At 42.3% G+C, this 25,706-nt stretch overlaps 1 protein-coding gene and 1 long non-coding RNA gene across 3 annotated transcripts in view; one reads left to right on the top strand and one right to left on the bottom strand.

Moving 5' to 3' along the window:
* Positions 1–9,731: 9,731 nt before the first annotated feature.
* LOC111850701 (uncharacterized) lies at positions 9,732–11,101 on the bottom strand. The gene is made up of 2 exons (XR_002839861.2): positions 10,920–11,101; positions 9,732–10,496 (listed from the first exon to the last, which is right to left on the bottom strand). It is a non-coding gene; the product is annotated as an uncharacterized lncRNA (long non-coding RNA).
* Positions 11,023–25,706, top strand: part of rnf144ab (ring finger protein 144ab) — a 28,882-nt gene continuing 14,198 nt past the window's right edge. The window contains exon 1 of one of the 2 annotated variants that reach the window (XM_023824883.2): positions 11,023–11,323. The gene's annotated coding sequence lies outside the window, so the exon portion shown is untranslated. Of the gene's footprint in view, positions 11,324–12,814; positions 12,939–25,706 lie in introns of those variants that run through there. The other variant, XM_023824884.2, reaches the window with a different exon arrangement.

Raw genomic sequence — 25,706 nt, forward strand, 5'->3', positions numbered from 1 at the left:
ACTCGTCAGATGGTGGGCATCTTCCAGAGGTGCTGTTACAGGAACACCAAGCAAGAACTGCTTTGGGTCTCGCTCTGGGGAGGGTGGGGGGGACACATGATGGGAGAACTCAGTGGGACTAACACTGGGACTCGCACTGGTACTCACTGGTGGGCCCACTCAGTAACTGGCAGCTACATCACAGCCATGAGATCCAGTAACTCATACGGCGTGGCTTTATGGAGCCTGCGTGCGGGGCTATTTACAATGCTCGGTAATGAACTCAGTTTTACGATAATGAAGCAGTGAGCGCAGAAGCATACTGGACATATTCAACTGACAGAGGCGAACGTTGTGATCTATCTGTGGTGACACGCTAAAAGCTAACTGAAAAACAGCGGTACATAAAGGTCACAGGAAAAATAAGGCCGGGGAAATCGCCTAAGTGAAATATCTACCATTTGGATTATTTAACCGTGAGGCGTTTTAGGTGCCAGCCATTAAATGTAAACAACACTGTTAGGAAAGGGGATGTTGATTTCTGTAATATATGCATCACTGTGTGCTCATGCAGGCATTTTAGCTGAAACAGAATCTCCTGCTTTGTCCCATTTGTCAGTGATACATGCTGTTCTTGATGTTATGGAGCAGAACCACGTAAACTTTTGGTATTTGCCGTTGTGGGCATGGGGTATTTGAATTGTGTTCACAGTTGGAAGCTACTGCAAAACACTAGGTGGTTTTTCTTTATTGTTATCCATGATTGGAGGTTTTAAGCAGTATTCGTACAGCTCCTTCTCTCAGAACAATCTTGCACTTATGCTCTAAGACTTGGCTCTTTGGTAGCTATATGCTGGTATGAATTATCAGTCTCGCTCCTAAGACGCTTTGGATAAGAGTGTCTGCCAAGCAAATTAATGCAACTATAGATTCAGATTTGTATGTTCGTAAAAACTCCATTTTCTCACAAAAGGGGTCTGTGCGCTCTGAAGATACCAGTAAAGTTAAATAGCCATCATGTTAATGGGCTTGTAAAAGGAATAAAGGATGTAATAAATCATCTCGTGCATTAAATGCCCCAAAATTTTGCAAATGGCACAGGGAACTTTTTTCCCATGTAATTCAGAAAAAATATGGAACGTCTGCCTGCATGAGAACTGTAGGGACAGTGGCGGTGCAGAAATCCATAGCGGTTACATAAAAATGGAAATGTTGAAGCGGACGGCAGAAAGTTGTAGGGTTTTCTCCTCAGGTAGCCTGTAAATTAATAAGAAGAGGAAATGCAGAAGGAAGAAGGACATTTGACTTATATATTTGCCTTATATGTTTACCCACAGTGTGATACACTCGCCTACCTGTTGGAAATGATCAGGTCACCGCCAGCATATGATTAATCTTTCTTCAGCAGTCCTATAGCTCAGCCTGCACCTCCATATCTGTTATAGCCCCCTCAGTGCTCTTTGATCTAAGGCATGGCGGGCAGTAAGTGATGGATTATTTTAATTATGATGGAGTAACTGGGGGAGCGATACAGTCAGACCAGCAGGGCTGTTAGGGAGAGATCTCCCTGCGTGGTGTCCATCGTACACTGTTCCATTTCTGCTGCCCTCCCAGAATGCTTTGCGTGCTCTAGTCCTGATCTCATCCCAGGCCTCTGACTTTGTGGGCGACAGCACTAAACTGTGGTTCAGCAGGCTAAGCTTCTGTCCCAGTGAAATGTCTAATAATGGCAACTCCTAAGAAAATTCTGATCTATTATACAGTTGTGCACAAATTTACACAAATTTATATCAATGTTTTCACAGATTGTTTTGATTTTATGTAGTTAATGCGGTTCATTAATAACACATTTCTGTTTACTATGAGGCAGCCATTTACCGAATTGGTCTGTTGGGCTACAGCTGATTATATTGCTTCACTGTAAGTAGTTAGAAGTCACATGGATAGTGGGGCGGCATTCTCTAAGGACTCATGCTTGGCTTCAATGCCCACCTAAGTTTACTTGTACCCAAAGTGACTTCCTACTGTTTTATTCCAAATGCGATTATGATGCCACCATCGTCATGGTAACAGCATGACCAGAGAATGTGTAACTTGTGATTATACCCTGCAGGACCTTTCATGTTCCTTGTGGCCCTTGGCTGTGTGACCCAGAGCCCTACATATGGTCAGGCAACTTGCAAAAATAATCAAAGACCAGCTGATTGGGAAAACGCAAGCCAGACGTCTATGATCTGGGAAATAGCTGGAGTCTGTTATTTATAAATAATGTAGAATAATGATAGACTGGGTTGACAGGAGGGGTCCTTTTGCACCAGAAAAAGCCTGGCGGCCCCTCCTTGTTGTTTTATGGCTCTGCACCATGTCACGAGTTACCTGTATGAAAAATGCAGCACTTGCTGTAAGATATTCCAAAGCGTACCATTGACTGGAAGGTCACAGGAAACGCTCTCCGGTGGCGGCCTGCTGGACTCCGGGTACAGATGCATTATGTATGGACACCGGAGGTGCCTCAAAATGCCAGGCGCTGCCGGAGCGTCCCGCAGCATTCATGCGATAACCCCGGGGCCTGCGGTCGCCGTCCATGCAGCGGGGCGCTTATTTTACATGGGGGTCACAAATGAGTTTTGGAGAGAGCGGAGGCCAGCTTTGAAAAGTGTGAGCTTTTGCTCGAAACGGGACTTTGTGCTGCTTAGGCGGCAGGACCACAGACCCCCTCCCCCGGTCTCATTAAGGCATCGACCCTTCAGCATTGACAGTGTCCTCTCTGCTGCCTCAGTATTGTCCGCTTACACTGTCCTCTGCTGTCCAGGTACTACTCCTCCATTCATACATATCACATAATAAACCAATGATCTGTAATTAATTTCACTTACCTGTTTAGACTAAATCCAGGGACGCAGTAGGGGCATGGATGCTTTGGTGGATTCGGGGGTCCCAGTGCTTTATAGGGGCCCCTGAATACATAAAATTATCTGCAAAATTGGGCAAGCGGGTCGGGCCAGGTAATATTTCATCAGAGGGCCAAGAACTTTTATCTTCATCCCTGACTAAAGCAATACCATGAGGAAAAGGTTCTGTATGCTTAAATACTTTCATTTATGAATCCTTTTATGAATTTAGCTTACAAATATCCTTTCCGGTGACTGGTTTCTTCATCGATAGATAAATTACACTCTAATTGTCCTTGCAGACTCAAAACCATTTTTGAAATCCCATATCTCTGTATTGAAATATAATTAATGTATGCTCAGGCCTATATTTCCTTCCTTTAATGTTCTCCTGGTCTGGAAAATGCTCTGTGCCAGACGCCGTGGGTATGTCTGTTGTTGACTTAGCAGTAAGCTTATCAGGGGAGGACACAGAGTAGGGTCTGATATCAGAGGACACTCTGAATTGCCGAATCGAAGGCCCACCTCTCCCACACATCCCCTGGTGCTGCTTAGAGGTGCTGAACACGCTGTAACATGTCCGTGACACGTGTCCCTGTCTGTCTGCGAGCGGCTGGTCGCTCCTTGGCAGCATATCAGGCTTTGCCATGCTCTGTGAATAGGGATCTTTTTTGTGTGTGTGTGTTTTTTTTTCCTAAAATGCACTCATTGGTAAGGTCATCTCTGTCTGTAGGGGGACCATGGCAAAATCGGTGCAGGACTGCCACCTAGTGGCACAGCAACTCAGCAGCCATGAGGAGGGAGGGGGTGGGTGTGGCCACAGTTTGTTTCATTTTTTTAAAGGAGAGCAGTTCCTCTGACATCCTCTGCCGAGTTGATCTGTATGCACTTGGTCTCCTCACCCAGCAGAGGGCGGTGTTGTACGTTCATGCCACTTTACCTATTTAGCAGTGCGCCACCCTAGTGCTTAAGAAGATAAATTCTTTTTAAACACCCATTTGCACTCCAGCTGGCTGGTAATATGCCTGCGGTATTTATCCACTCTGAGGTTAACACTGAAGAAAGATTGCCAACCAGAAAGCAAGCAGCAACTAATATAATAGAACTCGATTTGAATCCCTCAAAGAAAGTTAAAGGGAGATGCCATATGTCAGAATTAACTTTCTTAATGGACCCATTGACATCCGATAGGACCAATTTTTCCAGATAGGAACATCTCTGGCATCGCGGATAAACCTTCTACACCGGAAGAGCCGATTCTCCACGCTGAAGGGAAAGTAAATCAATTTTAGCCTGAGCAAGCTGGCTGCTAATCCATTTTCAAAGTCTTTGTTGGGCTCAGTATTTACTGCTCCTGACAGGTTGAGAAAGGGTTTACATGGAGGACAGTAATGCTGAATCGACAGCGAGGCTTCCTGCCACAGAGCATCACTCCCCCTTATGCTCAGGGCTTCCGTTCCATCATAGCAGCAGCCGTTTGTATGTATCTCCATCGATTTATATTCCATTCTGTTTATCCATTTGAGGGTCGTGGATGCCAGCATGGCGCCGCATTTTATTGCGTCAGAATGCTGCTGAAGGACACGACATCAGGGCCCCGCCCACAAACCGGGTCACACACCTGCCACCTTAACCGTAGTCCTACCTGATGGACCAACAACAACAACAACACACCGAACCAAAAAGCCGGCAGAACGTCACCTTCTACAACTCAAAGCCAATGATTAAGTTAAATATTATGCTTTTATTAAATTAGTCCAGCGATTATGGAGCTATGCAGCCTGAAATCCCCTACCTAAAAATACTCATTCTGTACAAAAAAGGCACTTTTATTGGCTAAGAAGGTAAAATAAAATTTCACACCGTGTGTATTTGAACGTGGTATTATTGACATTATGACCCACTCAGCCACACCCATTCAGGGTGCCAGATGTTTAGGAAAGATATATTAACATATTTGATTAATTTGATAATGATTACACTTTGTTGATCCCCATGGGAAAATCCCTGTATCACCTACCCCATCTTGCTCTTTGTAGGTGAGAGCAATGGGCAGCAACCCAGGGAGCTGGGGATTAAAGGCCTTGCCCAAGCAGCCACAGACATGCTGAGGAGGGACTCAAACCAGCAACCTTCCAATCACAGGCACAGAGACCTAGCCTACCGAACCACTCCGATGCTTTTGGTCTAAGTGACTACAGTAGTAGGAAGACACTGAGACGACATTAACTTTGGCATTTAAACATGATTTTTCAACAGTATAGTTTGTTACAAAAATGTTTAGATCCTTAAATATATAGATACCATTTCCACTTATTTTCTGTCTTGAAACTTTATTTAAATACTTTGATTAGAAAGTAATATTAATAAAAACTATTAAAAATAAATGCTTACAATTAAGAAAACAATGTTGATTTACACAGGTGACACTTGACTGCCCACACCAGGCCTCTCCCTCGGAATCGCAGAGGTGGCTGTCACATTTCTTGAATGTTTAGTGATTTGTCCCATATTTTGATACACATTTCATTTCCACATATTTAACCAGATTTCATCATGGGGGAGTCACCGGACATCCATGTGCAGAGCCTGAGGATGACACCTCCAGACAAGTTTGTGTGAATCTCGAAAACTGCTAGTATGTTTCAGTTTTTGATTTTCTTCTTTTTATTTCTAGTAAAAAAAATATGTAATTTTCAATTTTAAAAAGAGAAATGTGTACAAGAAGTATTTGTGAACCTGAAAAAAACCTTTTAAATGGATTTAATACTTTTATAAGGCAGTATTTATATTTTATATATTTTCTTGTGTCAAATTAGTATATATTTAACAATATCTATTTCAAGCTTCATCGAGGCATGAAAATGAATTACTCAATATTTGTGTGTGTGTGTGTGTGTGTGTGTGTGTATGTGTGCCTTGCATGGGTTTGTGTCCCATCCTGGGTTGCTTCCTGATTTGTGCTTGTAGGCTCCAGACCCCCTGTGACCCTGAATTTGCAGGACCAGTCAAAGGTTTGGACATGCTAAGCTGCCTACAATGGAGTGATAGTGTCACATCACATCACATGACCTGACTGCTGACCTAAACATAGTAGAAATGATTTTGGAGGAGTTTGACCAGAGAGTGAAGGGAAAGCAGCCAATGAGTGCTCAGCATATGTTTGACCTCCTTCAGGACGGCTGGAAAAGCGTCCCAGGAGGCCACCTCATGAAACTGGCATAAAGACAGTAGGGTCAGTCAGTCCCTGGAGCAAGTGGGGTGAAGGGCCTTGCTCCAGACCCCAATGGTGGGACCACTTTGCTGACCCAGGAATTTGAACCAGCAACCTTCTGAGTCCCAACCCACAGAGCTCTCCCGTGCATAGTTCCATAAATGTCGTTTAATAGTGTTGGTGTCTGCATAATTATTCTAAAATAAAGAGTACAAAAAACCTTACTTTGGTTAGATGTGTCCCAACTTTTGATGTCTATATTTATTTATTTATGTAAAAATGTCAAATCCATTTTTGATGCTTGATATGTCTGCTAAATATGTGTGGCTCTGTGGGTTAGGGATTTGTGCCTTTGGTCTGAATGTTGCTGGTTCAAGAGTGATTTCACCATCGGGCCCTCGAACAAGGACCTTCATCCCCAAGGGCTTAGTTGTATGTTGCTTTGGATAAAAGCCTATGCCAAAATAATAAATGTAAATAGCTGTGTTAACTTGTACAGTAGCAATTATGGCCTGTAGGGGGCAGTATTGTTTATTTTCTAAATATCATGCTTCCCATCAGAAAATATTTTGTGTTTCATATGTAACCATAACATAACAAAGATTTACATATCATTGTATCTTTTCTTGTCTATCATTAAATTATTTGTATATTGTTATGATTTAACATCTTGTTTAATTTGTCATGCAAACAATGAATGTTCTGGGGTATGGGAGGCCTAAACAATGAAGTGCACTGAATGCCATCCTGCTCCATTTAACCTGAGCAGAGGTCAACCTTGCCCATTCTCACTATCCATCACTGGCTCAATAACTATACTGATCATTCATCAGCAGCATGCAAGTACTGTAAACTACACCATAATCTGTACCTTCCTCCTAAAATAGTGCCTCTCTGGTTCTGAAAGCTATGCAGCATCTTCACCTGAGGGGTTATTTACACGCCAACAATGGATATGAAGACGCAAATTCAGCCAAATTATTTTTCATATTTAACGAAAGATCAGTCAGAGGTACAAACAAGCAGAGTTGGTGAACCTCCACCCATAATGCATTACATTTATTTAACAGATGTGTTGTGCAAAGGGACGTACAAGTGAGGATCAGAGAGGAGGGTCAAACAGTGTCCCTGGGGCTACTGTGGTTAAGGGCCTTGTTCAAGGGCTCGGTGGTAACATCACTCTATCTGCCACATCACAAACACAGGGTTACACATCACCAAAATACAAAAAACAACAAATGGTTAACATTACATAGGCTGTGCGCACTGAATGTTCTCTTATTGTGACAGAATCTCTCTTTTGACACAGTAAAAGCATTTGATAGGGTTGAGTGGAAATATTCATTCCTTACCCTCCAGTTTTTGGGGTGCGCTTAAGTATTCATGGGATTCATTGACTCTGTAACAACCCTAATGTGGCTGTGGTCACAAATTGCTCATATTCACTTAATTTATTCTCCACGGCGGTGCCAGAGAGAGACAGAGATGTCCATTACCTCCCCTCCTGCTTTTGGACACACTAATTTCCCACAGAGACCAGAGTGGCCCAATCACACCATGTTTTATCAAGATGACACACTTTTATCTACTTCTGACCCAAAGTGAGACCTATCCCTGCCGACGATGACTGAAATTTGGGGTCTGCATTCTGATTCATTCCCAGCTAACACAAAGTCTCAGTCACAGCCACTGAAACTGACGCATTCAATGGGGAAAAATCATGCAGGAGACTCAATTATGTTGCCTTTTGAGAATGAATGGCATGAGCATCTTCTCCCGGCCCAAAAGTAATTATCATGTCACAGTGAATTGCCCCGACCAGTGACTGCTGGGGTGTGAGCCACACATGACCAGGACCGCATCATGATCCTGTGAGGCCCCTGGGTACCTGCCTTTCGGAGCTCCACCCCCCCCCCCCCCCCCCCCGCCATCATGGGAGGGCACATACAGGTAAAGTGCACAAACCACACAAAGAGTCTGGATTCTGATTAACTACCAAAGCCATATGTTTTAACTAGCTTGCCGTGCTGTGGCTTGTCAACTAACTACCTCTATCTGAAAGAGACAATTTTACTAAAGGTGTGTTTTGGATTAGCAATGAGACAGCAGCAATGCTGAATCTTTTGATTAGCACTAATACCTGTCTACCTAGGATGACGACCACATCCACAAAGCCAGTTAGTTAGCTAACAGTACATCGAAATATATGCTAACATACTGTAACTTTTAATTAATAAACGGTGTGTGTAAAGAAGGGTCTACTGTTAAATTTCAACGCTACAAAGTTACACTGAAACATAGGGGTTTAAATCACCACTAGTTCCGTTTTTACTAGCTTCCTATGTTTTGATTTGTTAGGTCTTGAACTACCTCACGTTATCGGACAAGTTAGCTAGCTAGCACTATTAGCCTATGTCTAAGTGACAGAAGGATGTAATTTTTCCAAAAATTAATGTCTTTGTCAAGTCATTGATGTAGCACATTTAAAAACAGCCCCAGCTGATCAAAGTGCTGTACATTTCTGACAACATCAAAAACATATCAAATAGAAAAAGAAACATAACATGTCACCACAAAGCAAACAAATCTGACACAGAAATTGATAATTAAACATACATATAAAAAATAAATACACAAATAGTTACCGATTCTAATTGGCCTCAGGGGCTTCACACCTGGCTCCTTTGTATAGTTCTTATGTTCTTAAATGAGCAGGACTCTGCCCTTGAGTACTGTGATTTGAATAACCCTGGTATAAGGAAGCCGACCTAATAGACAGAGGAAGACTGTTTCAAACTTTGGGCCCGAGCTCAGAAAAGGCCCGATTCCCCTTTCGTTTTCAGATCTGTCCGTGGAACAAATAAAACTGATTTATCAACTGATCTAGTTGGAGAATAAGGGACTAAGGGGTCAGACAGGTATGTGGGGGCCAGGTCATTTGAAGCTTTGAAAACAAAATCTTGAAATTAATCCTGTAACTAACAGGAAGTCAACGATTCTGATTTGGTAGTGTCTCTACTTCTTTGCTAGGCTGTCATATGGCCTCATGCTACAGTAATCAGGTGTAGGGGAACTGAAATGATGAAATGCTGCATGGTAATTGTTCACACAAGTTCGGCAGGGATCCACTGTGGCTGGAACAATTTTCACTGCAGTTCGGGTGAATTATACCTCCTCCTGTGAAACAATGTAAATTCACATCACACACAGGGTGGATGCAGCACGGAGATAAACTCCAGCACCTCAGAATACTGATTTCAGAGCCTGAATGCAGAATGTCCTATATGTGACTGATGTGAGAGGTGCAAGTACTGCTAGGTATTAGCTATATTTACACTTTTTACACACACACACATACACACACACACACACACACACACACAGTACAGTGTCATGTTGGTTTAAAACAATAATAATATGTCAAAGTGTCAGCTTAGCCATTTCCAAACATCTCATAAAATCACCCCTGGATTTGTAGCAACCATCCAATACTCCAATGTATTTACCTCACCTTGCTTAGCTACTCAATACCTCATTGGGTTATAAGCTAATCAAGTTAATTAATTATTTAAGATAGTGTTGAAAATTAACAAGAGGGGTGTTCATGTAGCTGTCTATCAAGATATCATTAACTTCAGAACATGGAAGAAATTCATTATATTTTATTATGTTACTCTTAAGTGGCATATGTTCATTGTTAATGTGTTTTTATGCACAAATATACACTACTACTCAGGAAAATAGCCTTAAACATTTTGTTTGACTGCCTAAGACTTTGGGAGAGTATTATATATACAGTATAGACAGTTAAAATGGCCTGATTGTTCCCAAGGTTGGTGAATGCTATTGTTCTTGGAAAAGTCTCTTATTGCACAAATCAGAACAAATTTCCTAAGAACTTCAGTAACCAAACTGTGAGGCTTAAACATTCTGTTGCTCCTCACTAAAGGTCTGCAGTTGAAAGTTTGGACTTTGTGTGGTGTAAACTGTAAGGCTAAAGGAGCAGGGTCTTGGGAAAGTTTGACTTATCTTATTCAGGGAGGGGAATGTGCTGCTTTGTCACGCACAGCATGTATTTGGTATAACAGTATGTCAGTAGTATATTGCAGCAAACTTTGTAGCCTCCTTTGACACAGACTAGGTTTTGAATCTTGATACTGACCCCACTACCCCAAATAAAATTATCACCTGCGGCAACCCCACTGGTGGGAATGAAATGCAGTGCTGCAGGATTCCGTCTGTGACCCACATTACAGCAGTCATGGCAGGCATTGTCCAGGAGAGGGCAGTACATCAGTCCTGTTTAATTTGCCGTGGGGACTTGATCTGCTGGCCATGTTGTACGTGTTGCTCCCATTGGCAGTGGAAACTTGGACTTCAGTCTTGCCATGGACTCCCCTGCTGAATTTGCTCTAATATTAAAAGATGGATGTATAACAATAATCATAACAACCTCAAAACATAAAATGACATGCCACATAATGAAATTCAGCGCATGCGTTTTCTGTAACTGCTTATCCTATTCAGAATGGCTGGGGGTCTGGGTCTATAGGTAAACTCATAAAACAGGCAATTTGGTGTTTGGATTATGAAGGAAGCACCATGCTGAAGCATGGAGCCACGCCAGAGACCAAGGCAACAGTGCTAACCACTGCACGACCGTGTCTCCCCCACAAGTGAACTGTTTCTTATATTTTTAAATGAAGCTTCAATACTTTTTCTATAATAGTGCCACAAGATGATACCAATGTATTGATAAATCGCGCGTATGTTTTATTTTGATTATATCTTAATTTTTTCTGGGGACTAAGAAAGCAAGTACACGTACTGCTGACCTTTCGGGCATCCCGTCCGATCCATCCGATCAGCACCTAATTCAATAAAAGGCAGCGTTGCCAGTAACGCTCCTTGGCCAAAGAGGGGCGCTCCCGGTGATATTTTATTCCCCCCCTCCCAGAATAGCAAACTGGCCGATTCCTTCCAAGCCGTTTCCAGCTCGTAAACTCGCACAAATGGCGTCTCTCCGTTCGCACAGCTGATCTGACTTACATACATATATACACTGCGCAAGGCTTTTTCAGCGCAGCATTTGCTATTGCATGAAATGTACTGTAACGTGTGGTAATATAACTGCAATGCCTGCGTAGCGTTAAAAAGGGACGGCGCCCAGTTGCTAGAAGAGACCCCGGGGTCTATTGTTATTTCCCGCAGAAGATCGCCTTCAAAGCCGCATGCAAAGGTAAAGTTATATACAATGTCGATCGCTGATTCTTTCGTTTCTTTTTTTCGCCCTCGAACACAATCTGCAATATATTCGCTACTGTGTGTCCTGATTAATCTAAATCTCTGTGTGGATTTATGATTTAGTTTTGGCAGAAAAAAGCGATAAAAATAGCCCGTATTTCCCCAGTGTTTAGTGTAATTTAGGACTGTTCGTCTGCAATTGCAGCGATCGCTGATCCAGTTTACGCAGTATTATGAGTCCGAGGTGAGCCTCAGGTACCCTGCTCCCAATTTCAGGGGGCGACGGGGGCTGTAGAAAAATAGTTTTATTTAGCTAAAGTATGGTTTCGTTAGACCAGTATCAACAGCACGTATTCCGCGCTTAGTAACATCTTGCAGCTATTAAGGATATGCAGTTGACTGGTTGTCATTATTATTAGAATGTTAATTTAATTTCTTTATTTAAAAAAAAAAAACACTGCTCAGTATCACTGGTTTAGCATCACTTAAAATGAGTTTCTCACGATTGTGAATTTAATAGTACTTCAGTATCAGATAATATATTTCCGTATGTTGCTTTAATTAGTTTAAGCGGCTTGAACTTTGTATCTATTTTATTTATTTGTTTATTCGTTAGTTTAATTGTTTTTAGGTCGTCGCAAACTTTAATTGTAAGAATGCTATCAAAATGAAATCAGACTTCCTAATGGAAAGGATTGGGATAGTGCATTTGTGTACTGAATACGATCGTAACCGCATTAATGATATTGATGACATGGTCCCGCTGTTAAGAGTGACTGGAGATGATTTTGTGTCGCGGCAAATAAAAAAATGTGCCAAATTTAAAAGCTGTATAACCTGCATGGATGGATGGATATGTATAATAATAATAATAATAATAATAATAATAATAATAATAATAAGCGAGTTAAAATATTAGGAATTTGGGACTGATGCCCCCTATAACCATAACCAGTTTTACACAACAAGTAGAATGTTAACCTGAATGGAGGGAACAGAGTGTGAAGTTATATGCTTATTAAACTGAAATTCTAAGGTTATTCATTTTGGTTTGCTAAACTTAGTCTCTCCATTGCAGTAAAATTCTAATAACTTTAAAATGTCAGTCGATCCTTTTCTGTAAATTATGCTAATGCGTTTTGACAAGCATGGGTTTTCTTAGTTTCTTTTGCCTTTCGTTGGTATTGATTGAAATTAAGTAGATCTTATCTAGAGCATCTTCATAGATTACAGTAGTCGGTACAGTGCAAAGGCATATTGGATTATTTGGTCAAAGCATATTTTTCACATTCATTTTTTTAAACCAAATTTGCGTGGGCCTTATTAGAACCACCTGTTGAACAACAGAGATTGGGGAGTCTCGTGGTCATGTGATTCTTAGTACACTGCTGATTGGTGAATGGGCTTTGGGGGCGGGTTTTTGTAATGTCCATCAGTGTTCCATACCATTAGGTCTGTCTAGTGCAGGGAAGGGCAGGGGAATACCCTGGAGGGGATGCGAGTCCGTCACAGGGCACACGCTGGCACAGACGCACATACACCACGGTCTATTCCACCTAACTTGTAGGACATACAGACTCGACAGCCCCAGAGCTGGGAGTGGGATTCAGGTATGTAGCAGTGGAGGTGTCAAGCTACAGTTCTGCCTGAGTTATAACACATGGAACGCATGCAACATACATGCATGTAATGTGTACAGCTGTGGCTTTGTGTGCACTGGGGGGTTCTGTGTAACTCTGTTTAGAGAGTATGTTGCAAGAAAAAAATTAGATGATTGAGCTTCCTAGAGTTTTTTAATGCCTGGGGAATACAGTTCTGCTTTGCATTTTTATTTTGGCTTTAACTAGTTGTGGTTGCAGGAAATCTGACAGACTGCTATACTGTACACAGCGCGGGGGCTCCCTCAAAATACCACTACTGCCCGGTATTTTGTTTTGCCTGTCTCTGATAACGGCTTCATTTTAGCTGTAACAGTTTGGTCCTCCATCCATTAATTGCTCACCTTTAGTGGAGTTGTGGTGCAATTGAGCCTCTCCCATCATGCCCTGGGGCACAAACTGGGTTATACGTTTAACAGGAAGCCTGTCACGGGACACGTACCCACACACATACATAGACACCAGCTAAATGCGTTTTAGCACAGAGGCTCTGCAGATACAGAGTTGGGGCCTGATTCACGCCCGCAGTGCTTGAGGTGTGAGGCAGCCTCAGTGGAGCATCACTGTGTGGCACCTCACCTCCGACTGGAACGGCACGGGTGCACATGCATAACTCTAAATGGGTAGAAGTTCCTGCCTTATCACCCTGTGATATGTTTTAGTGTTTCTGTTCTCTCTGAAGATGAAGCTCAGCTTTATTTTTGAATGTTTAAGTGACTTTCTTTAGTATGCATTGTCTTTATCGTCGCGTGTTTGTGTCAGTGGTTTTTAGCATTTTGATGAGTGTATGAATTTTTTTTCGGTTTGTTCTTGTTTCTTTTCAGTTGAATCCACTCCGTATTGTCCTGTGAAATGAAATCACTGGTGCCTTTCTCTGTGCCCCTATCCTCTGCAAAAGTGCCCCATGTAAAACGGTAGCTATTAGCTGGCCTGCTTTAGGCCACCTCAGACACAGGAAGTGCCAACGATGTCACCATCCAGCATCAAGGACAGATGTCTTTCTCCTTGTTCATTATAGCTTTCGCTATTTATTGACTTCAAAGATCAAACGCTTTCTCAAATTTAAGGATCCAAATTTGTGCTTGTGGGAGCTTTACTTACACAAAATGTCTCTCCTGCATCCTTCATCATATCACCCCTCTCCCCTGCATAACTCCCTCACCCCATCCTGCGGTGTCACATGACTTACAATGTTTATCTTTTGATTCAATGCCTCCGGTCTAAAAATAGCTATTGTATCACCTCCAACAGCATGTCATCCTCTGCTATGAGAGCCTACCTACACGGCTGAACCTTGGTAGATATTCTGATAAAGAGAGCGGGTCCAAGTGGCTTTGACGTCTTTGCCGCTGCTGCTTTTTGGCCCGCTCTTATCCCGCTGTTCGCCTTTGTGCTACTTCTGTCCTCGGAATAGCTTTCCTGATTTGTCCATATTATTTGTACCACGGTATCTCAGGGTATGCCCTGGGTTCCAGCTGCTGAGATATGAAACTGTCAGTCTGAATTTTTTTCTGGCACACGGTTCTTGTTTGTGTTCTTTTCTTTTTTGTAGGATCTCTTTTTAACAAGAATGTTGGTGTTGCACCCCTTCTGAGTCTATGAAAGCCTTTCTGCTAGTACTGATTGCTTTATTTGAATACATAGAATTCCCGGGGGCAGCCTGGCTTGTGAAAGGCAATGGTTTTTGGCAGGGGGAACAAAAATGTTAATGGTTGAAAGGGTTATAATGAATTAAAATGACTCCAATCTGAGCCACTCTTACGGTCTTTGGAGCGTTTGGAAGCTGTTAGAGGATAATAATTTAAAAGGAATTGACACAAAGTTCCATCATTCTATTCTTGAATAGAATAGCAGTATTTAATTTATCCCTGTGGGGAAATTGGGTAGTTTTTGCATATCCCATCTTGCTTTCCATGTTACACCTGCATATTATATAGCTGATTTAGAGCACAGGGTCAGTGGGGATTAGGGAGCAGTTGGGCATTAGGGCTTTATTCAAGGCCCCAACAGTGATGTCTGGCTGCTATAGGATTCGAACCCACAACTCACAGGGGCACAGAGCTATAACCCTCCAAATTACACGCCACCAGATGACGTTTAAGATTTTTGGTTCTTGGAGCAACGTGTGCCAGCGTTGAACTGTCTTGGCCATGTCTGACTATAACCATGATCACTATAAGCGATTTCCACTGTCTGTGTGTATGTGTAATTTCAGCACATCACAAAGAAAACATGCAGTTACAACTAGGGATGCACTGATACCATTTTTTTCAGACTGAGTATGAGTACCGATGCTCACTTTACTTCAAAAGAGAGTGAGGTAATGCAGTCAGATCAGCTAGGCCAAGAACCTCAGAATGCGGAACAATGACAGCAGGGCTTTCAAAGATGGGATGGTTCACAGACAAACCACTTCATTAAGTTTGTTGCGTCATGTTCTGTTTTGCTGGTCTTGCTGGTCCTATGCCCCCCCCCCCTCACCCCCCTGTCTATCTCTCAGAGGTTTTCCTGGTTGCCTGGTATCTCAGTCATCAGCAGGGAGTGTCCTGTAAGTGCATCAGTGCACAGGAAGCCAAGCCTCTTCCGTCAGTGGCCTGCTTCCTCTCGCTGGTTTTGTTGCTTTACGATCCAGGTACTTTCTCTTCATGGTCAGAAGGGGACAGAGGCAGATGGAATGAGCTGGGCGAGTGCCAAAGCGCTGCTGATTTATCTCTGAAGGCTTTTTACGAGGCTCAGTGCCGTGTGTGTGTGTGTGGGTGATCTGGAGTGAAGCTGCTTCGAGGTTCTCCCATGAGGGTCCCTATCTGTCATAAAATGGGTGCGATAAACAAGATCAAAGCAGATCTAACAAACAGTCATTATAACCCCAGATAATGAACCATTATCATCTAGGAACTATTGTTGTAATGAGGGTGTGGGTCTAATACCGTGCTCACGTTCTCGTACTCATCGTCATGGCAATATGCCGATGCATCTGTAACTGATACCGCGTAAGGATGTATCAGCAGTGCAAAATAAATGGGACAGAATGTCTACGGTGTGGAAATACTTCAAAGTTAACAACAAAATCAAAGCATAGTGGACTGCAGACTGTTTTGCTCTACTAAAGTATGAAGAGGAGGTATGAAATTGGGGTTCATACAGCACTACTTTGGATTGTCTGTATATCCGTTTTTTTTTTCAGGCTTTCACATTTCTTTTCCAGCAAAAAATTAAGCGCCTTGCTTTGTCCCAGCTAACAATTTTTCCTTCGAGGAACGTGTACTGAACTTTACGATTAATGTATGGAAATGTTCAAAGTGTCCAGATTTCCCAATATTCCCAGAAGGTTATCCCACTATTACAGCAACTACTACTATTAAGACCAATAATTTAAAAACAAACGAAGGGCAGGACAGCAGGTAACACGTCACTTTACACCTCAAAGGTCATGGGTTCGAGGCTGGGTGGTGTGCTTGCAGCATACACATAGGACTATAGCACTTTTATAAAATAGAATTTAATTATAAAACAGTATTTTTCAACATCAATTGCATTAAAAGGGTGTTTCTTTTAAATAAACGTCCGTAAAGTACTGAAAAGCTGCCCCCCGGCCAAATGTTTCGCCGTCATCTGAAGCCCTGGTGATTGTTGTGCATGCACAATATAATATCGATGTGATATTACCCAGCCCTAGGTATTGGTATCAGTGAGTTCGAGAAAGTGAGCATCGGTACTCATACTCAGTCTGAAAAAAATGGTATCAGTGCATCCCTAGTTGTAATTGCATGTTTTCTTTGTGATGTGCTGAAATTATACACACACACACGCACACACAATGGAAACTGCTTATAGTGATCATGGTTATAGTGATCAATCGCTGATATGGATCAAAACGCTTGGGATAGAATCATTCCTGTACAGATACTGTTTAAAGAATTCATTTATATTATTCAGGTTGTCCGTTTAAAGTGTCCATTTTGTGGTTTTATACATCACAACATATGGGATTTACTTTAATCTGCCTATTTTCCCTTGTGGTAACCAGTCTGCTTCTGGCTAGTTACCTGAGGCTAATGCTGTATCCACGGAAAAAGAGTCATTTTCTCTCAATCAAAAATATAGACTGAAGAAAGCTTTTGATTTTGATTAACTATCAAAAAATGAGCCAACAGGATGCAGCAAAGAAACCTGCACTGTATTATAGCATATTTGAGTTATACAGTTCAGTGATTTAATATGTACAGTACTGTGTTTCATTTGTATAGTACTGTAATTTGAAAAGCATTTTGAACAGCTGTACTGTATTTTGAAAGAGTCCGTAAAATTCAGGAAATAGACACTGTCCATTCTATTACCTTATATTCATGTAATAAATATACAAATCTACCTCGGTTCTCAAACTCACTAGAAATCGAATTTCTTGGAAGTCGAACAAACCAGTTTGACCTAGAACTCTATCTGAATATCAGAAGTTGAACCGTGAACGCTGATCTAATATAAATTGTACGCGCCAGGAAATGAGTCATAATACAATGCAATTCTTACTTGAATGCCTTCTTCACAGACTGGACGATTGACCAAATAAAGCAGCGCAACATTACAGTAACTAACAATAAATAAACCACTAACTTGCGTGTACTGTTAGAGCATTTGTCATTTATTTAAACTTAATTTTACCAGGTAAATTAACTGAAAACCAGTTCTCACTGCTTTACGTGATATTCGGAAGAAATAGCAGATTACGCATCGGAAATGCCTGGGATTCAAACGTCATGCGTGTAACTAAACTCTTCAGCCAATAAGGGCAAAGGTGTGTCGTCACGGAGGCGGTTCCAGTTTGTGCAGCCGGGTGAGAGGTCGCAATGCATCTAACCGTAATGCGTTGCGTCACGATCAGAATGCGTTGCTTTAAGCCAGCGCTGTAAGCAAGTCGAACGCACCCAATGATCGAACTGGGGAAACAAACTGAAACGCGGACTTAATACAGAGGACTAATGACAACAACCAGAAACGGCTGATCACATGGGGATCCCACACGAGGTTAACGAGGGGGCGTGACACACGGAATGAGCGGACTATCAGGGCAGGACAGGAGTAATGTTGGGATAATATCTTTATCGTTTTGGAAGCCATTAAGAAAAAAATGCTCTTCTTGTTTTATCCTGTTCATTTTGTGTTTAAATGCTTAAAAAAAATGAAAATAACATATTTTGGTGTAATTCTGGGGGGCCGGGAACCAATTAATTGGTTTTCCATTACTTCTTATGGGAAAAATTCGATCAGAACTCGAACTTTTTAGGATTCGATCTGGAGTCCGGAACGGATTAAGTTTGAGAACCGAGGTACCACTGTATATTGTTTTTCTCTTCCCTCAGCCATTGTGTTTTCCCATTAGTTTATCTTACAGTTTAAGTCAACCCAGCTTATTTAATTGATATAGATATGTATGAGTATATCTCCTTATGCTGAAATGATCTGGTTACTGGTTTGATGTTTCATAGTTAATGGACAGTCAAAGGTCAGAGGCTGCCTGCCATGACGAGCAGAGCTGACAGTGTAGGGGGTTCGGAAACTTGTGGCACCAACTTGCTCTTTTGGCAGCGGGTTCATAGAGGGTCGCTATATAAAGTGGTGTATTTTTGGTGACTTCTAGTACTGCCTGTGATTCATGGCTTTACCCCTCCGTCTGAGTTCCATGTTGCCATTTTGAGGGTCGTATTTTTGTGCAGGTGCTTCACGTTGAAATGTCTTGGGTCCTCTGGGGAATGCCTCGCTCTGCCTCTATCACATGCTGCCTCTAATTAGAGTCTTTCTGCAGGTTCTTTAATCATAATTACTTGTTCTGTTTTCAGTTGCTTATTTTTCATTGGTCTGTAAAACACAGCTCTAGAGGCACTGGGTGAAACATTTATTATACAGATGCTCCTTAACTTGCGATGGCATTACATTCTGGGGAACATCCATCCAACCATCCATTTTCTGAAACCACTTAATCCCAACTGGGGTCGCGGGGGGGGACCGGGGCCCCCAGCAAAAACCCACAGCAACATGGGGAGAGCCTGCGAACTCCACACAGAAAGGAGCCGGGACCCAACCCAGGACATTCTTGCTGTGAGGCAGCAGCACTAACCACCACGCCGCCCATCTGTGGAACATATAAGATGAAAATATTGTATTATGAATATGATTAAGGCACACGTGTGTTTAGCGGACATGCTGTGCTTGGGAAAATGTGGTTAAATACAAAAGCGTCCGATCTGTTGTTAAACACCATATGAGATGTTTACACTCACTATGGCTGCAGAGACTGGAAGCAGGACCGTGTGAATGCCCTCGCCTGGCATCGGTTGAAAGTATCGCACAGCATACCGTTAGACCGGGAACAGGTCGACATTCTCTGACTACTGAATGTGCATCACTATAGTCACACAGTGGTATAGTTGAACGTTTGTAAAGCGAGGAGCATCACTAGTTCATACAATATTGATACTTTATTGATCACTATGGAGATCCCGACTTTTCGCCTGCCCCGTCTTATTCTCCATGAGACGCACAGACGTGGGTGCGAGCAAGTTTGGGGGTCACAGCACATGGTCAATCAGCATGGAGTGCCCCAGGAGCTGGGGGCTGAGGGCCATGCCCAAGGGCTCAATGGTGACATCACTCTGCTGGCAACCTTCCAGTCCGGGGCATCCTAACCCACTGAGCTACACATTGCCCCCACAGTTGGCTTTGGCCAGCCACAGACTTGGACTTAGTTTTGAAGATGAAATAAATTTTCCGTCTGCCAAGGTGTCAGTACATCTTACAAATGCTGCTTCTATACAGATTCGTGGCGGGGGGGCTGGAGCCTAGTACAGGGCACAGGGCTTGGGACTCACAGGACAGGATGTAGGTGGTACATGTAGAGGGTTATGTAAGAGCGGAGGAACGAGGGAGCCTCTCTTGGCCTCTTCTCTCCGGCCAGCCGCGCTGAGCTCCGGGGACCAGAGCAGATGGCTCTGTGTTCCTGGCACCTCGCGGAGAGCAGGTGGAGAGCTCCATGCAGTTTACACTGCGGACGTCACACCATTAGTCTGGTGTGACCCTGCCCAAGGAGCACGGGGGGACATCGGGAGCCTGAGATCCCAGGAATATCTGCTAAGAATCGTGTTTTTATCCCTAGTCTGTTGTCTTTTTCCCATATCTTTTTTTTTTGTGTGGGATCTTTATTATAAATGGTACCAGTCAATCCAAGTAGGTTTGTCTGTCACTTCATCCATACACACAGTATACAGTGAAAGGAAACATTCCTCCAGGACCAATGTGCACAAAAAAACTAAAGGACAGAAACAACGCGATACTACACAAGTGCAGTTACAGGACAAGACAGCATACAGTGCAGTCGGCAGTAGTAACCATGCTGGTTTGAATGGATATTTCAATGAACAGTATTATTGCAGATACAGTATTATGACATATACTGTATTCTAGCAGCAAGACAGCAATAAATGATAAATAAATAAAAATGCAAACAATAGTAGCAGCAGGATAGAGAGTATGCAGTATATAATGGTATATGAAATATAGTCTGTGATTCGGTTCTGATTCTGAAGTCTGACGGCCTGAAGGAAGAAACTGTTTCCTATCCTGGCACTGAAGACTCGTATACTATGGAACCTTCTGCCAGGCGGAAGGAGGAGAAGATGGTGTGGGAGGGGTGTGTGGGGTCGTCCACAATGCTGGTGCCTTTGCGGATGTAGCATGACGTGTAAATGTCTGCAACAGAGAGACCTCGATCTTTCTGCAGTCCTCACTCTCCTCTGTAGGGTCATAGTTCATAAATCCAATCCAATATAATATGTGATTTGCTGTATTATGTATAGTGTGTTCAGTTTTCTGTATGTCTGAGGGGAGATGACAATGGCCTTTGCTTTTAGAATTATTATTATTATTTTTTTTTAGAGTTTGGTGATCAGTGGTCATTGTTGACACATCACAGCACACAGTGTGCAACAACAAAATGTGTTTTCTGCATTTAACCCATATGTGACACAGCAGGGGGCAGCTAATTCAGCGCCCGGGGAGTAGTGCTTGGGGCCGGACCTTTGCTCAGGGTACCTCAGTGTTGCTTTGCCGGTCGGGGATTTGAACCAGCAATCTTTCAATTACATGTGCGCTTCCCTAACCATTAAGACACCACTGTAGTCGATTCCCACCCATTTGCACAATACTGGAGGCATTGATACTGTCTTTTTACATATTGGTACATGGCAAACTGATCTCATGGCACAAGTACCTTGATGCAGGTCAGTGTGTTTCTTCACATACAACCGTAAGATGTCGTTATGGCACAGAACCTTGGGGTAGCAGGATGAAGATGATGATGATAATGATGATGATTATGGCTTATGGGGATGACAAGACTCTATGTGGCATGGCAGGTTGGAATTCTGTCTTCATGAGCATTTTCTGTCATCGTCACCCTGACTTGCATTAGAGGTTATTGAAACAGAACTGCAGGTGATCTGTCAGCAGTGCCTAAGGGTAGCGAGGGAGGGTGTTTATGCGGTATCTTCCCCCGCCATAGAAAAACGGCACATTTAAGTGTCGAGCAGAAATACTGGAGCTGAAAACACTGTCTCTCGATTACATTTCAACATGTTTATCTCTTGCAACAGTGAAATATACATGAGAATAAAAGACCAGCTAAATATACATTTTTGATATGGAGATTCCAACTTGAATGTCATACCAGAATGACACAATCTGAGCAGACTGAAAAATACAGTGAAGTTTTTATCGAAGTGACAGACAATCCGACGCACCGTTCTTCACGGGTAAATTAGGGTGCCGCACCCAATCACTGTAGTGGATTCACAAACAACATGGCAATGGTTCTGGTTTCCGCCGTCGGACACAGACCAAACAAGTCCTTGAACATTGCAAAGTCTGTTTAAAAACTGTTGCAACCAAAGGAAGCATCACGACAAATTTATTCCAGCACCTAAAGCAGAGGCACACAGCGGAGTGGGAGAAGTGCAGCTCCAAGCGAAATGAAAATACCCACAGCACCAGCACAACATCCAAAGTTAAGCAAGCAACGGTCCCTGACACGTTTTCGAACGGTGTGCCATATGATAAGACATGGTGCCCATACATACTGTGGAAAAGCCGGGATTCATTAACATGCTAAAACTTTTTACAAGTTTTCTAAAAGTGTTTACAATGGTGTGGTTTGCCATCTCACAAGCATCTTTTTCGGCTTGTCAGATTGCACTTTAACTCTAAAGCAAAAAAAAATCAAAATAAAGTTAAAACTGGTTTTGAACCATTTATTTGTCATCTGTAGTTTGATTTTGAGTAGGGGAGGGGAAAATCGGATTTATTGTGAAAAAAATCGGAGATTTTATTTTTAGGCCATATCGCCCAGCTCTAAACACACAGTTCACAAAACCATGGAAAATGGTTCCATGACCTACTAGATGACCCAGCAGTTGAGAATCACTGCTCTGAGGGGCAGATTTTTCTGCATGACCATGTGTACTGGCGTCCTTCTGCTGAGCCGGGGCTGTGAGAGGCAGCAGCGGTGTGGGAGTAAACGGCACAGGAGGGCTCTCTCCTGTGACGGGGCATGTAGCCGTGTCTTTTTAATGCCGTTGTTGGTGTCCGCCATGTCTCACTCCAATGCAGGATAAGCATTTCTCAGAAATGCAGCCGTCTATTTTTGTGACCGTTCACATTAACAGAAAAGGTCAGGCCAAGGTCGCCAAAATGCCCTAGGTCGGGACGTGCTGTATTTTTTTCAATCAAATTATTTTAAGAATTTTTTAAAGGTATTACGTTACATTTATTTTATTTAGCAGACACTTTTGTCGTAAGCGATCACAAACAGAGTGAAGATTCTAATAAACTGTTACATTTATTTATATAGCAGATGCCTTTATCCAAAGCAACGCACAATGGAAAACGGTGTCAGACAGTCCCTGGAGTGCTTGGGGTCAGGGCCTCACTCAGGCAGTGGTGACATCACTCTGCCAACCCTGGGATCTGACCACCTTCTCATTACCGGTGTGGTGTCCTAACTAGGCCTGGACGATATGGCAAAAATTTATATCACGATATATTTCTTAATTTTGGTCGATACGATATAATTCCGATATCGATATGGGTAATATTAAAAAGCCTCAGGAAAAAACTGCCGAGGACACGCACAATGGTTGTCTGCAAACTGAATTTGCAAAGTCTATAATACCTCCAGGCTCCTCCTATTAAAATTATATAATTTTTTTTTAAAATAAAAACAGTACAAAAAAAAAAAGGTTCACTTTTTTTTTGTATTTAGCCTTTACAAACAAGAAATGTGAAATAAACTATCAAATAAATAAAACTCTCAGACTCAGCTTATTAACAATAATATATTTCCATTTAAACTAGAACAGGCTGATTATTCATATACAGTCGAACCCGGTTATGTCGCCGGCCTAGGGGGTTGCCAAAAAGCGTCGAGATAACCGATGATCGAGATAACCGAAAACCAATATGGCAGCAATATATTAGCATGTGCTTGAAATGTATTTATGTGCGTTAATAACTGAGAATGTACATGCACGGGTTTTTGGCATTGCCGCGATTTGTTTTACGCGATCGGCATGCTATAAATATGTACATACATCGGGGCCGGTTCTAGACATGCATATATGAGGGGGCAGACAGAAATGTGAAGGGGGCACATGGTGGCGACAAAGGCGGGAAAGGGGTGGGGTGGTGCTCTGGATAACTGTTTTTGTCATGTAATTGGATTGCACTTTGTCAGGCCTCTGCCCTAAGACCTGTCCAACTTGGGTGTCCCACCTGAAGGCTAAGCTTCTGCTGGTGTAGCTCTTAGGGTCACTGAGGCACGCAAAGCCCCTGACCACAGTAAGGTGGCAATCCCACAGGGGGAAAACTGAAAAGTAAAACAAAAAATAAAATAAAATATTCCTCATCAGATTAAAAACAAGACATTTACCTTAATTGGATGGCCTATATCAAACATATTTGAACCCAACAAAACACTTTTCACTATTGCCAATATTACCAAAACTAAAAAGGGTAGGCTAAGTTATGAAAAAGAAAAAATCAATTCACCGAGTCTTGAAATATAAAACTGAAAAATAGGATCGGTCAGGGTTCATTTCACTACATGTTGTACTTGTTATAACTATGTATGTGACGAATAAAGAATCTTGAAATCACAACGAACAAGTCGCTCAATGAGAATGAATGACGTAACCGACTGGCTAAGCTGCTTCTAGCGCCAAGGTGGTTCAAATGGTACGATCCACACTAGGGGTGTCTAAAATCGTTTTACATAAAATTTTCCTACAAGGTGAGGTTCTTTCTTAAAAAAAAAAAAAAATAACAAGAAAAATGTTAATACCCCCCCCCCCAAAACTGCTATTTTTGTCTATTTGGGGGGGGTCGTGATCGGGGGGTACTGGGGGGTACAGTACCCCCCGATCAAGACCCCCCCCAAACAGACAAAAATAATTCGAACCATGATCTCACTAATCACTATGATTTTGACGAGAGAGATTGCTGTTTCCTCCAAACCTTCCGCAATCACGCAGCTCATTTCGCTTTGCCCTGCCTACTGAGAAACTGGCTCATTTGCATACTAACAGTGATTGGATGTTTAGCTGGGGGGAGGGTGAGTGGGGGATCTGCCGAGTGCTGCGTGAGCCCGCGCACAAACAGAACGCGGAGGGAAAGAGCGAACAAGAAGTGAAACTTATCATCTCGTTTGTGCCTTTTTCAGTGGATTTTTCAGCTACTGTAGTAAATCTTGTCCATATTCAGTTTGTGGGTAATTATTATTTTCTTCCTCAACTTCTAAAAGTTTGATTTAAGGGGGCAGGACGTTTGCTTAAGGGGGCGTTGCCCCAGCGTAGAGCCGGCCCCGACATACATGTTGGCTAACAAAAGGCATACCACCAACTAACAGCAGAGATTTACCAGTAAACAATAAAAACCACCGTCGTTTCTTGATACAAACCTTTAATTATATTCTCCAACATTGAAAACACAAAGATCGCTCACAAAATCACAAAAAACCTGCGGGGTGTACTGTAGTTCGTTTTCACAAAAAGCTAACCAGTGTCAAAATTAAATTCACGAGTCATTTCCCTCTGACGCAGCTCTGAAAAGTATCATACACGTGGTTACTATGGTTTCTTTACAAAGTCTAAAATGCTTTGTTGCTTTTGCTTTTAACAGTCTGCTTAAACAAATGCTTCAATATTATTTATGCTGTCTAAAAAAGTTTTACCTGGATCACGTTTCACAGCTGCGTTGTTCAGCAAATTACCATGCAAATGCGATTTGAATACGCGCTGTTTAGCACTTGTGATACATGTAAATGTATATCGAAATATCGGAAATGTGTTTAAAAATCGTATCACCGTTATCGAAAAAAAATATATCGCGATATATATTGATATCGAATTATTGTCCAGCCCTAGTCCTAACCTGCCCAGCCACGAACCAGCCAGCTCTTTATAAAGTCGTCTTATAAATGTACTCTAAAGTTCTGGGGTTTTTGTTAATCTGCACATACCTGATATAACATTCTGTCCTAAAAAGTCAGAAATTGGGCAAATCCGACATATTTATACTTACATTTCATATAATTTATTGCCACATTTTACTTACCGCTTATAGTGAACATGTCTGCCTGGGCGAAATTGATAATTATAATTGGATGATCATCATAACCGA

Source organism: Paramormyrops kingsleyae, chromosome 19, assembly GCF_048594095.1.
Source record: "Paramormyrops kingsleyae isolate MSU_618 chromosome 19, PKINGS_0.4, whole genome shotgun sequence".
Lineage (NCBI taxonomy): Eukaryota > Metazoa > Chordata > Actinopteri > Osteoglossiformes > Mormyridae > Paramormyrops > Paramormyrops kingsleyae.